We start from the raw sequence: 12208 nt of genomic DNA on the forward strand, positions 1-12208 counted from the left end.
GCATTGGTTCAATCTCTATAGGATCTTCTTCTTCTTCTTCTTCGAGATCCTCACTTGATTCAACTCATTGCTGCAAAACAGAATCTCTGACTACTTGGTAGAGGTCCCAATTTATGATTATGCATTGGCTATAACCTGTCTTCTTTGCGTTTGCAATAATTTTAGCTTTCAAGCACAAAATTGTTATCGTAAAGGGAAAGTATGCTGGACACAATTTCAAATTTCTTTCAGAATGATTTTTCCCACATCTATGGTCTTTGTAGTCATAATTGAGTATAACAAGACCATTTGTTCTATTAGAATTGTAATCCAATGTAAAATGGGCATAAGGCTTAACTGAACAAAATAAAACCATACATTCGCTAATGGTGTCAAATATTCTCTATGACAAGTTTAAGTTCCGTGCTTTGACATGGTCCACTTAGATCCCGGAACTATAAGTTCCTCGAGAATTTCTTATAATTTTTTGGCCTCAATATTTTCCATTATGGAAGAATATTTGTCGTCTTCAAAATTAGGTAAATCAAAGAATTCATTAATAGTGCTTGAATTTATTTGTACCTTGATCCCTTAGACAGAGATTTCTGTTAATTCACTTGAGGTCAAATTCGCATAGAACTCACAAAATACCTCCCAATTTAATGTTTTAAGAACTTGTCGAATACTCGCCCAATTTAAAGTTTGAAAATGTTGTCGTATCTCGCTTTGGCTTATTCATAGTGAAAATTGTTTTGTGATTCTTAAACTTGGACAGAGGCACAGGTTCTTTTACAAGGCATGATTAACCTGGACAGAAGATGGAAACTAATATTTTCTCAAAAATTGAATTTGCATAAAAAATTCAATAAATTGAAAAATCAAGTAATTAAATCAAATTTAATATTTAAGAGAAAATTTCCTTACCACATTTGTATAAAAAATAAGAACTCAATAAAATAAATAAAATGCAAAGCTAAATATGTCAATTTAGGGTTGGTTGGAGGGTAATTGGTTAGTGAATCTCGAAGGTGTAATGTTGATGGATTATGGCTTGAGGTTGTGGCAACTTATGATGATGGTATGGTGCAAGGGTGCACACGGGTTAAGGCAAGGAGCAACGTGCGATGGCTAGGGGATAGTAGCAGCTTACGAGGGTTGGAGTATCAGTAGTAGTGTGCATCGACTAGGGACAGGAAGCAACAACAACTTGAGGTAGCAACAGTAGCGTGCGAGGGCCAAGATACACGAGCAGTAAGGCATAACCAAGGGTAGGCGTAAATTGGTGCATGGGTAGTAGGGCGCACTAGCTGATGAGGGATAGAATTGCGCGAGCAAGTGCGCCATGAAGTAGTTGTAAGCGATGGTGTGCCCTAGGTAGTGGTGGCTACTGGTCGTGCTCAGCTGCTGATGGGTGCGATTGGAGGTAGCAATTGCTGCTACTAGCAACTTGGGACGTGTGGTGCTAGGTTGTTTGGAGGGTGGAGGGTGCTAGGATTGATGGAAGAAAAGGTGAATGTGATATTTAAAGTGTGAGTATGGGGGGAGTTCAACTCAAATTCTTAGAATAAATTAATAGTAAAATATTCTAAGTCCTAATGTCATATAAAGTAAATAACAATTTATATATAATATAATGTATATTAATATATTATTTGCTATTACTTTATTTTTTAAAAATTAAAAGGTCTTAAAAAATATTAAATAATTCTAATTTATACAAAATTGATAACAATTAATATATATTATATAAAATATAATTATATATTAGTTATTATCATCTTAGAAATTAAAATCTTTATTTTAGCTATTTTTAAAATAGTTATAGAAAAAGATACCTAATTTTAATATTTCCAAAATGAACAGTCAATTTTTGTAAATAATTCAATTAAGTCCCTGGACTTAGAGAAAATTTGAAATTTGAGTTGCAAACTAAAACTTGGATAAAAATTGACCACTTTATTTGAAAAATAAAAAACTTATTTTGTCACTTAGGAAATATTTTCTCGGAAGATTATGTTAAAATTAATTCCCAGGAAAGTTTGGAGGGGTCATAAGCAGTCTCGCTTAAGTTTCAATCTCCTAGACATAATTTATTTTGACATACATTTATTTAAAAGAAAAATAAAAATTTAGGTGTCCTCAAAAATGAACAAGGTTTTATCCCGCTCAATTTTATCCCCTCGGTAATGTTTCAAGCACTTAGCGTTAACTCTGTAATTACCTCCCTTACTATGAAGTTCAACAACCACGTATGTGAAGACTTGATGAATAGTTAATGGACAGGACCAACGTGATTTTAACTTACTTGGAAAGAACTTTAATCTCGAACTGAACAACAAGACTTACTGATCTGCTTCAAATTCTCGAACTCGAATGTGCTTGTCATGTTATCTTTTAGTCTCTCATTGAATAGTTTGGCATTTTCATATGAGAACATTCAGAACTCTTCTAACTCATTAAGTTGAAGCATCAATTTCTCTTTAGCAAGCTTGAGATCTATGTTGAGCTATTGGAGAGCCGAGTAACTTTTTTGTTCTAACTCCAAGGGTAAATGACAGGTTTTCCCAAAGACCAACTAATAGGGAGACATCCCTAAAGGTATCTTGTATGCTTTTCTGTAGGCCGATAAAGCGTCATCCAGTCTTTTAGACCAATCTTGTCGGTTTGGACAAACTACCTTCTCAAGTATATCTTTTATCTCGTTATTCACCAATTTAGCTTGTTTATTCGTCTACGGATGGTAAGATGTGGCAACCTTATGCTTCACTCCATGTCTATCGAACTACTAATTTAACCATTTGTTCACAAAATGGGACCCCTCATCACTGATGATAGCCCTAGGAGTTCCAAACCTTGTGAACACATATTTCTGCAAAAACTTCATCACAACCATGGCATCATTCGTCAAATATGTCTTGGCCTTAATCCACTTAGACACATAGTTTACTGCTACCAATAGATACTTTTGAACAAAAGAATGAGGGAATGAACCAAGAAAGTTAATACCCCAAACATCGAATAATTCTACCTTAATGATGTCTATTTGGGGCATCTCATTTCTATTGGTGATGTTTCCAACCTTCTGGCATTGATCATAACTCTTTACATAAGCATACGCATCTTTGACTAGCATTGGCCAAAAGAATCTAACTTGCAATACTTTGGTCGTAGTGCATGTACCTCCGAAGTGTCCCTCACTTGGAGCTATGTGATAATGATATAAAATCTTATGTACCTCGTTTTCTACCACGCATCTCCTGATCATTTGATCTGCGCACTTTTTGAAAAAATATGGCTCTTCCTAGAAATAGTACTTCACATCGTAAAGAAACTTTTTCTTTTGTTGATATGTCTTATCAATCGACATCAAACCACAAGATAAATAGTTAGCAAAATCAACAAACCAAATAGTGTTATGGACATTATTTACCTTAAGTATGTGCTCATTCGAAAATGTCTCCTGGATGGGTACAAGAGAAGAAGTTCCTTCTCGTGGCTCTAATCTGGATAAGTGATCTGCTACCTGGTTTTCTACCCCTTTTCGATCTTGAATTTCTAGATCAAATTCTTGGTTTAGAAGTACCCATCGGATCAATCTCGGCTTTACATCTTTCTTAGCAAGTAAATATTTAATTATCGAATGATCCGTATAGACAGTCAGTTTGGTACCTATAAGATAGGATCAGAAATTGTCAAAAGTGAAAACAATAGCAAATGTCTCTTTCTCTATTACCATATAATTCAGTTGAGCTCCCGTCAGAGTCTGACTTGCATAGTAAATAGGATGAAAACCTTTGTTCCTTTGCTGGCCCATCACAGCTTTTATTGTGAAGTCACTTGCATCATAGATTAACTCAAATGGAAAATCTCAATCTGTGTGATGATAATGGGTGTCAAAACTAATCGATTCTTTAGAAAATTAAATACTTTTAAGCATTCTTCATCAAATTTGAGTATTATGTCCTTATATAATAATTTGCATAAGGGTTTAACAATTTTGGAGAAATCCTTGATGAATCTTCGATAGAAACTGACATGTCCCAAAAAGCTCCTAACACCCTTTATAGATGTTGGAGGTGGAAGTTTCTCAATAAGTTATACCTTTTCTTTATCTACCTCGATTCCATATCTCATTATTCGGTGCCCCAAAATAATCCTTCTCGTACCATGAAATGACACTTTTCCTAGTTGAGTACAAGGTTTGTTTCTTTGCACCGTCTTAGTACCTTAGCTAGATTAGCTAAGCAATCATCATAAGTGTCTCCAAACACTGAAAAATCATCCACAAAAACTTCCAAATACTTCTCAACAATGTCAGTGAAAATAGCCATCATACTTCTTTGAAATGTAGCAGGTGCATTACATAAACCAAATGAAATACGTCTAAATGCAAATGTATCGTACGGGCATGTGAATGTTGTTTTGTGTTGATCCTCCAATGCTACTGTGATCTAATTGTACCCTGAGTGCCCATCGAGAAAATAATAATAGTCTCCCCCTGCGAGTTTATCTAGCATCTGGTCCAAAAACGACAAAGGGAAATGACTTTTCTAGTCGCCCTTTTCAACTTTCAGTAATCTATGCAAATTCTCCATCCTGTAACTATTCTTGTCGGTATTAACTCATTATTTTCATTCCCAACGACCATAATACCTCCTTTCTTTGAAACGCATTTGACTGGACTTACCCATGAACTATCTGAGATGGGATAAATTATACCCGCATCTAACCACTTGATGATTTCTTTCTTTACCACGTCCTTTATAATGGGGTTCAATCTCTGTTTTCAATCAATCATCCCTTTCTCGCCATCTTCTAGGATGATTTTATGCATGCACAAGGATAGACTAATACCATAGATATCGGCTATGGTCCATCCGGTAACCTTCTTGAATTGTCTTAGCACTAAGATAAGTTTCTCTTCCTGTTTTTCAGTTAACTCTGCTGAAATAATCACATGCAAAGTCGAATTTTTACCTAAATAAACATATTTTAAGTGTGAAGGAAGTACTTTAAGTTCTAATTTAGGCGGCTCTTCAACTGACACTTTTGGTTGAACATAATCTCTGCTTTCTAATTCCAAAGATTCAAAATGCGATTGCAGATTAAATCCATTCTGTGTTGGATCGCCGGCACCCCTATGGCGTAGCGAAAAATAAAAATCCGGCGATCCTAACCAGGGATCCATGTGTGAGGAACGAATCGGGGTGAAAGAGGTTGCGAAATTAGCTAATGTTTATTCAGAGTAGACAGCAACACCTCAACAACGAGTAGTCGATCTGTTGTCGAACCAAACCGCAATCTATCGTGATTCCGGCCTCTCGTAATCCACCTAGTTGACTACGAACGGAAGGAATCCCAAAACAGCTTTTGAGAGTTATTTTTCTTTGAAGGTCGCTAGACTCAAACAAAGAAAAACGGGATTATATATATCCTTTTGTTTTAGGGTTTTGTTTTTAAGAATTAAATGAATATAATAATATTTTAATCCGAAAATTATAATTACATTAATTATAATATAAGTTCGGTAAACCATATATTTATTTGAATTCTTATGCTAACCAAATTCATGTCCTCACTATACGTACAACAACCTTGTACATAATGTGTTGGAAATTTGATTACCGAATTAAATTAATTCTATAATTAATTTAATTCAAGCGACCCCAAAAACAATACCAACTATGGTTTATTCCGTTCATTTCAACTATAGGGTGTGACCCTATAGGTTCTTGTAACGTTAGCAGTAACACTAGAACGATTCTAATGCTACGAACAATGAGTGGCATCTAGCAATGCATCATTGCTACCTAAGTCACAAGAGATCATGATTCGACATAACCTTTTTATGATTAACCTTTTATGCAATAATCCTTAAGTCCTTTATCTCTGGATTGGACACAAGTCATGGAATAGTCACACTTGCATTGTCCATTCCATGTTCCTTGATATCTTAAGCAGACTACGATATACAAATAAGTATGACATCTAATATCAACTTATTTGAGCATGGTCATGCATTTCTAGTCTCACTTAATCAAGTGGCCTAAGATATTACTCCCATTATGTAGGAGGGACTTATCCTATATCGACCAACCATATCCCTCTACATAGATTGTGGTATATCCAACATCAGTCTTTATAGAACAACCGATTCTGATTATGCGTTTGATCGTATCAAAATATACAACTCACGATGTTGGGATTATGATGATCTCAAGTCTGAGGATCATATAAATATTAATCATTATGAGTAATGTCGTGACAATTACATAGTAATCCAAGAAACATACTCATAACGGGTCAGTCCAATATGTTGTTCTCTAACACACATATTCATGTAATGATTTTGACATTCCATATCAATGACAACTCTTTATCATCAATCAACTACACGTTAGTCTTAATGCATTGTCGTTGTCCTATCCAACAATAATACTTGGCTAAGGAACTTTTAAGAATAATCATATTATTCTCAGGACATTATTATAAAACAGTTTATTTATATATACACAGAAAAGAAACTGAAATAATAATGGTAACGCCTTGTATTAATAAACATGATAAATCAAGTATGTTATTACAACCATCTCATGATTGATCTTTGGGCATACTCTAACAATCTCCCACTAGCACTAAGACCAATCACTCATTTATCTAATACCAAGTGACTTAGTGTGATGATCATGCTTCTGCTGTGTCAGAGGCTTGGTCAAGGGATCAGCAATGTTATCATCTGTAGGTACTCTGCATATCTCTACATCCCCTTGATCGATAATCTCTCGAATAAGATGGTAGCGCCTAAGTATATGTTTGGATCGCTGCTGAGATCTAGGTTCTTTAGCTTGTGCAATGGCTCTATTATTATCACATCGGAGTTTTATAGCATCTGATATGCTAGGCACAACCCCTAGTTCAGTAATGAACTTTTTGATCCAAACCGCTTCTTTTGCTGCCTCACTGGCTGCAATATACTCAGCCTCTGTTGTAGAATCGGCTACTGTACTTTTCTTTGAACTCTTCCAGCTCACAGCACCACCATTAAGGCAAAACACAAAACCTGATTGTGATCGAGAATCGTCCTTATCGGTTTGGAAGCTAGCATCAGTGTAACCTTTTACACTTAACTCTTCCTCACCTCCATATAGTAGGAAAACATCCTTAGTTCTTCTCAAGTACTTAAGGATATTCTTGACTGTGGTCCAGTGACCTTCACCGGGATCTACTTGGTATCTGCTCGTCATGCTTAAGGCATATGAGACATCTGGACGGGTACATAACATGGCATACATGAATAAAGCAATAAATAAATGCAATAGTTATAACCCATAAACTAAGGTGGCGCAACCCAAGCCAATGGGAGAACCAAAAGGAAACCTAAAGGTGTAAGCCGGTTTTCAAGCTATCAGTCCACACTGGTTGGCCCATCTTCCATCTCGGCTAGCCCACAGCAACTCTTGCAAATTACAATATGTAGAAACTCGTTTTACATACGAGGGAGTAAGATGAGAAGAGAAATACAAGAGAATAGTAGCAAGGCACGACACGCAGGCCGTATTTATAAAATTACAACCTTTTTTTTGTATCAAATGGGCTGTTGGGCTATAACTATGCATTTCAAACACCGTGCATGTCGAAAATAGCATATACAAATAAACACTTTTGTTAAGGTGTATTAAAACATATCCTTTCAACTTTATGGCCCACAAAGTTTTATTTATTATATATAAAAAAATACTTTAAGAAGATGGGGGCTGAGGCGGTGAAGGGAGCGGGCCGAAGGCCCGCGACCAAAATCGTCCTTGGATGCCCATCCCCAAAAATACGACAGAAGCCGGGAGCGGGCGAGCCCCATGTGATGGGACAGGTGCGCGGCGAGCCCCACTGATTTAACCCCATACCCCATTCAAGTAAAACCTCACGATTTGATAACTTTTATCAACATAATCGTGTTTTCGGGATTTTAATCCCTGAGGTTTCATCTTGGAACAACCCTTGTTCCACTAACCAGTTAACTTTTACTTTGAACCGCAACACCACCGTCGCACCATTATAGATCTGTTAACATTTAACTGTAATAACATAAAACCAAATAGGCCATAACATCATGATTAACATTTAATCCATTGTCAAAAGGAATGGTTATCAGGTTACTATTAAACGATTTAAACAGTCGAAATTTACTAAAATTAAAGCATGCATCTCATACAATTGCATCACCCAAGTATTTAAACCCGAGTCTGTATCACACAAGTGGCTCTGACACCACTGTTGGATCGCCGGCACCCCTATGGCGCAGCGAAAAATAAAAATCCGGCGATCTTAACCAGGGATCCATGTGTGAGGAACGAATCGGGGTGAAAGAGGTTGCGAAATTAGCTAATGTTTATTCAGAGTAGACAGCAACACCTCAACAACGAGTAGTCTGATCTGCTGTCGAACCAAACCACAATCTATCGTGATTCTGGCCTCTACGTAATCCACCTAGTTGACTACGAACGGAAGGAATCCCCAAAATAGTTTTGAAAGTTATTTTTCTTTGAAGGCTGCTAGACTCAAACAAAGAAAAACGGGATTATATATATCCTTTTGTTTTAGGGTTTTTGTTTTTTAAGAATTAAATAAATATAATAATATTTTAATCCGAAAATTATAATTACATTAATTATAATATAAGTTCGGTAAACCATATATTTATTTGAATTCTTATGCTAACCAAATTCATGTCCTCACTATACGTACAACAACCTTGTACATAATGTGTTGGAAATTTGATTACCGAATTAAATTAATTCTATAATTAATTTAATTCAAGCGACCCCAAAAACAATACCAACTATGGTTTATCCCATTCATTTCAACTATAGGGTGTGACCCTGTAGGTTCTTGTAACGTTAGCAGTAACACTAGAATGATTCTAATGCTACGAATAATGAGTGGCATCTAGCAATGCATCATTGCTACCTAAGTCACAAGAGATCATGATTTGACATAACCTTTTTATGATTCACCTTTTATGCAATAATCCTTAAGTCCTTTATCTCTGGATTGGACACAAGTCATTGAATAGTCACACTTGCATTGTCCATTCCATGTTCCTTGATATCTTAAGCAGACTATGATATACAAATAAGTATGACATCTAATATCAACTTATTTGAGCATGGCCATGCATTTCTAGTCTCACTTAATCAAGTGGCCTAAGATATTACTCCCATTCTCAGAGGAGGACTTATCCTATATCGACTAACCATATCCTCTACATAGATTGTGGTATATCCAACATCGGTCTTTATAGAACAACCGATTCTGATTATGCGTTTGATCGTATCAAAATATACAACTCACGATGTTGGGATTATGATGATCTCAAGTCCGAGGATCATATAAATATTAATCATTATGAGTAATGTCGTGACAATTACATAATAATCCAAGAAACATACTCATAACAGGTCAGTCCAATATGTTGTTCTCTAACACACATATTCATGTAATGATTCTGACATTCCATATCAATGACAACTCTTTATCATTAATCAACTACACGTTAGTCTTAATGCATTATCGTTGTCCTATCGAACAATAATACTTGACTAAGGAACTTTTAAGAATAATCATATTATTCTCAGGACATTATTATAAAACAGTTTATTTATATATACACAGAAAAGAAACTGAAATAATAATGGTAACGCCTTATATTAATAAACATGATAAATCAAGTATGTTATTACAACCATCTCATGATTGATCTTTGGGCATACTCTAACATTCTGGTTAGCTTCTATCAAAGCTAAATTTTCCTCCCCCTCTTCACCACTTGGAGGGTCTGACATCAAAACTTTTTCCAATGGGTCTTCAACAGAGTTGAGCTCCCATTCTACGACTAAGTCCTCTAACTCAAATACTATAGAACAATCACCAACTATATTAGGAAATCGTATAGATTTAAAAACATTGAATGTTACTTGATCATCCTAAACATGCATAGTAAGCTCGCCCTTCTACACATCAATAAAGGTCATTCCAGTGGTTAGGAAAGGCCTTCCTAGGATTATTGGCACCTGTTTATCTGTTTCAAACTCTAAAATAACAAAGTCAGTAGAAGAAATAAATTTGTCTGCACGTACCAATACGTCCTTGATTTTTCCTTCTAGATGAGCTAAGGATCGATGTACTAACTGAAGTATGACCGTAGTAGGTTTAACTTCATCTATCCCCAACTTTCTAAATATAGACATTGGCATCAAGTTTATGTTTGCACCCAAATCACATAATGGCTTACCACAATAGGTAAAACATCCAGGGTCCTTCATCTTTGCGGGTAGTTTATTTTGAAGGTATGCACTGCATTCATTCGTTAGGGCTAGCGTCTCAAATTCTCCAAGTCTTCGTTTCTTAGACAAGATATCCTTCATGAATTTGACGTAGTTTGGTGTCTACTTAAGAGTTTTTACCAATGGAATGTTGATATGAAGTTGCTTAAGTACGCCTAGGGATTTCTTGAACTGGACTTCCTACTTCTGCTTCTAAAGTCTTTGAAGGTAGGGTGGTAGAGGATTTTTAACTTGAACTAGCTGATTTGTCTTTTGTGGCAATTCTGCATCTAACGAAATTATTAGTTTATCATAATTATCTGGCTCAGAAGTTACCTTATCACGTTTTGCAGATTCTGGTTTTGGTAAAGCTAGAATTTCAACACTTAGTTGAACTTCCTCTTTATCTCAAACATCAACTTGCTCTTCTTCAACTTCGACGATGTTGGGCTCTATCTTTTTTTCGCTCTTTAGTGTCAATGCTTTACAATGCTCTTTCTCCAGATTTCTCGAGCTCTCTGTATCACTAGGCAAAGCACCTTGTGGTCGGTTCCTAAGCTCAATTGTAAGCTGGCCCATTTGGTTTTCTAGGTTTTTCAATGTGGCTACTTGGCTTTGGATTAAGGCATCATTTTTCGCTATGTATGCCTTCAACAGGTTTTCTAAGCCATTAGAAGGTTTAACTTGAGGTTGTTTCTGAACTTGTTGGGTAGATACAATGGCTGAAACTGATTCAATGGTTGAGCTGCAAAATTATTAAACACATTAGTAGAAAAGTTTTTAAGCATTACAATATCGAGGATACTTGAGATGCAAGTGAAGTAATTGCATCTACTTCATGTACTCCAGTAACTTATCTTCTTGATGCTACTCGATTGGTTGACCATTGATAATTGTTGTTGGCAATCCTCTTGATGATTTCATAGGCCTCGCTATAAGACTTAGAAAGGAGAGCACCGTTAGCAGAACTGTTTACTACCATCCTCGTGTGAGCATTGAAACCATTATAGAACATCTCTAATTGGATGCAATGAGGGATTCTGTGATGAGGGCATCTTCGTAATAGTTCTTTAAATCTTTCCCATGCCTCATACAAGGACTTGTTATCCATCTGTTGGAAGGTAGTGATTTCGTCCCTCAACTTATCATTCTTGCTAGGTGGGAACTACTTCATAAGGAATTACTCTGCTAACTCTTGCCATCGAGTAATGGAATTTGGTTGTAATGAGTTCAACCAGGCTCGAGCTCTGTCCCTTAGTGAATATGGGAACATTTTTAATCATAGTGCATCTTTGGGTACTTCGGCTAATATAAAAGAATCGCTTACATCCATAAACAATTTTAAGTGAAGATGAGGATATTTGATTGGCATTCCACTAAATTGGCCCATTGTCTAAAGCATTTGGACCATGACTAGCTTCAGCTCGAATTGGTTTGCTATAACTTCAGGTCTCTTAATACCCAGATTAAGCTCATGAAACACTGACACGTCATACTATCTTAGAGCTCTATCCCTATCATCAGCAATAAGGATAGGATTTTGAGCATGATTTGCTCCGTTTCCTTGATTTTGATTTTCAAAGTTCATCTCTTTGGTTCTTCTCTAAATTGCTTGTCTTCTTCCTTGTCGAAAAGTTTTTTCAATCTCAAGGTGTACGGGAGTAAGTCGATAATTCAATCAATACTCATAAACACCTGAAATAATCTCAAAAAAAAACGAAATTAAAATTAAACAGAAAAATAAACCAAAATGCAAAATTAAAAATTTCACAAATAGTGTCTTTTAAAACAGTCCTCAACAACATTGCCAAAAACTTGGAACGATTGTAATGTGCAAGTGTACACAATCACAAAAAGTAATAAAGTTATAATTAAATGTCGAGTTATCATACCCACAGGGACTGTGAAAG

The 12208-nt window shown here is 35.9% G+C and overlaps 1 non-coding gene across 1 annotated transcript; it reads left to right on the forward strand.

Moving 5' to 3' along the window:
* Window positions 1–11335: 11335 nt before the first annotated feature.
* Window positions 11336–11442, forward strand: LOC128035087 (small nucleolar RNA R71). Its single transcript, XR_008191491.1, has one exon. It is a non-coding gene; the product is annotated as a small nucleolar RNA R71 (small nucleolar RNA).
* Window positions 11443–12208: the final 766 nt, after the last annotated feature.

The sequence above is a fragment of the Gossypium raimondii genome, chromosome 11, assembly GCF_025698545.1.
Source record: "Gossypium raimondii isolate GPD5lz chromosome 11, ASM2569854v1, whole genome shotgun sequence".
Classification (NCBI taxonomy): Eukaryota; Viridiplantae; Streptophyta; class Magnoliopsida; order Malvales; family Malvaceae; genus Gossypium; species Gossypium raimondii.